Source organism: Numenius arquata, unplaced genomic scaffold, assembly GCF_964106895.1.
Source record: "Numenius arquata unplaced genomic scaffold, bNumArq3.hap1.1 HAP1_SCAFFOLD_1517, whole genome shotgun sequence".
Lineage (NCBI taxonomy): Eukaryota > Metazoa > Chordata > Aves > Charadriiformes > Scolopacidae > Numenius > Numenius arquata.
In genome coordinates, this window is record NW_027415368.1 from 5,001 (window position 1) to 7,500 (window position 2,500).

Below are 2,500 nucleotides of genomic sequence, written 5' to 3' on the forward strand. Positions count from 1 at the left end.
CGGCTGCCCGGCCGGGGCGCGGCGGGTCGTCGGGAACGGAAAGGAGAAGAGCGGGGGGAGGGACGCGGGGAGGACCCCCGTCCCCGTCCCCGGCACGCGCGCGCCCGCGCGGCAGCACGGCACGGTACCGCCGCCGGTACCCACCCGCAGACAGCCGCCCGCGCGCGGCGGGGCCGGGGGCGAGGCCCGCGCCTCCCCCCGACCTCTCTTCTCTCCCCGCCGCCGACACCCCGGCGAGACGAGCTCCGCCCAGCGGGCGCTCCGGGAGCGGGGAGCTTCGGAGCGCTCCCCGAGTCTCCATTTAGGGGGACGAAGGCCCGCACGCGGGGCCTGCGAGGCGCCCCAGCCGCGCCGCAGCGGCGCGCCGCGCCCCGCCGACCCGACCCGCCCCCCCCCGACGCCGCAAGGGCGAAGAAGGGGGGGCGGCGGCGACGGCGGCAGCGGCGGCGGCCGAGCCGGCGATTGATCGTCACGCGACGCTCAGACAGGCGTAGCCCCGGGAGGAACCCGGGGCCGCAAGTGCGTTCGAAGTGTCGATGATCAATGTGTCCTGCAATTCACATTAATTCTCGCAGCTAGCTGCGTTCTTCATCGACGCACGAGCCGAGTGATCCACCGCTAAGAGTTGTCTGCTTTTCGGCACCGCCCCGCGCGCGCGGGAGGGCCGGGACCGCTCCGCGGGAGCGGCCCCTCCGGACAGCGGCGGCCCGCCGGCCCGCCCGCCCGCCGGCCCGCCCCCTCCGCAGGGGACGCGACGCGGCGCGGCGGGGCGAGAACGACGGGGCCGCCTCGCCTCGACTGACCGTACCGACACACGACGAGGAGAAAAAAAAAAAAAGCCCCGAGCGGCGAGGGCGCCGGGAGCCCGCGCTCCCGGCCCAAACCGGCGGAGACGAGCGCCTCGCTCGCTTCGGGGGGCGGCCCAGGCGCCCGGGCTCGGCCCGGCCTCCGCGCGGAGGCCCACGACGCCCCCGGCCGCGCCGCCTGCCCGCCTCTCCTCGGGGACGCGGGACGCCCCGCCGGCCCCCCCGCGCGCGACGGCTCCGCCGCGCCGCGACGTCCTTCTCCCCTCTCCCGCGGCTCCGGCCCGCCCCGCCGGCGCCCGGCCGCGGCCTCCGCCGCCGCGCCGGAGGCGGCCACCGCCGGAGCCCGAGCCGGCGACGCGCCGCCCGCGGCCGCGCCGGACGGCGGCCCGCCGCCGCCTCGCGGCGGCCGCCCGCCCGGAACCGCCGCCGCCGCCGCTCCTCGCCGCCTTCCGCGGGCGCGCGCCGCGCGGAAAGCGGACGGCGCTGAGGCGGGGGCGACGCCCGCTCTCCCCGTTTCCACGCGGAGACCGGGAGCGGGACGCCTCCGCCCGCCCGCCCGCTCGCCCGGCGCCGCCGGGAAGGGCGGCGGGGGAAGGGCGGCGGACGGGGCCCGGGCCGGGACGGCCGCGCCTGGCGGCGGGCGCCCTCCGGCCGGCCGGCAGGCCGAGCGGCGACGCCGCCGCTCGGCACGGGGTGCCGCCTTCGCCGGCGCTCGGCGGCGGCAGACCGCCGCCGGAGCGCTCGCCGGGGCGGGGGACGGAGGGAGGGAGGGAGCGGAGCCGCGGCGCGCCGCAGCCGCGCCGCGGAGGCGCGGCGGCGCGCCTCCCGGGCGAGCCCCCGCCGCGGGGACCCGCCCGCCCCCGGCGGGGAGCCCGCGCTCCCGCCGGGGTCGCCCCGTTTCGAGGCGGGCGAGGCCGGACACGGCCGGCCGCGCCGCGGTCTCTCCGCCGAGACCGGTCCGCGGAGAGGGGGGGGCAGCGGAACCCCTCCCCGGCACGGCCGCCCGCGGGACGAGCGCGGGCGACGGCCGGCCGTCCGTCCCTGCGCCCGGGAGCTTCCGCGGAGAGACTCCAGCCCCCTTGCGCAGGACGACGACGACGGCGGCGCCGCCCGGCCCGACCCCCGGGCCGCGCCGAGCCGCCCGAGTCTTTAAACCTCCGCCCGGCCCCCCGCGGCCTTCGACCCCCTGTGTATCGCTACGGCGAGGGAGGGCCGCGGGAGAGCGCGGACGCTAGGTACCTGGCCCTGGGGTGAGGGAAACGACCACCTCTGGGCCCCGCGGGGGTGCCTCCCCCGCTGCCGCCTTCGGGGGAGCGTCCGCCCGCGGGGGCGCGCCCGACGTCCGCCGCCACAGCCTCGTCCTCCTTCCCGGGGCCCGGGGTTTCCCTCAGCAGCCCGGCGCTGCGCCCGGGAGGAGAGCCGCGGCTCGGGCCGCCCGCTCGCGCGGGAAGGCCGCCCGGCGGTCGCCTCGCCCGCCGGAGGGCGGCCAACGGCGGCGGCGCAGCCCTTCCGCCCCCGCCCCCCGCCCCGGCTCCCCTCGGCGGGGAGGATCGGGGCGCGGAGAAGAGACGGGGGACGCGCGCCGCCGCCGCCGCGCCGCCAGGCGCCCGCGCGCCATCCCGGAACGCCCGGAGACCCCTCGCCGCCTCGCGCGGCCGGGCCGGCAGGGCAGGCGCGGGGCCGGCTGCGCAGCC

The 2,500-nt window shown here is 82.0% G+C and overlaps 1 non-coding gene across 1 annotated transcript; it reads right to left on the reverse strand.

Annotated features, from left to right (window-relative positions):
* Nucleotides 1–474: 474 nt before the first annotated feature.
* LOC141478662 (5.8S ribosomal RNA) lies at nucleotides 475–627 on the reverse strand. Its single transcript, XR_012463979.1, has one exon. It is a non-coding gene; the product is annotated as a 5.8S ribosomal RNA (ribosomal RNA).
* Nucleotides 628–2,500: the final 1,873 nt, after the last annotated feature.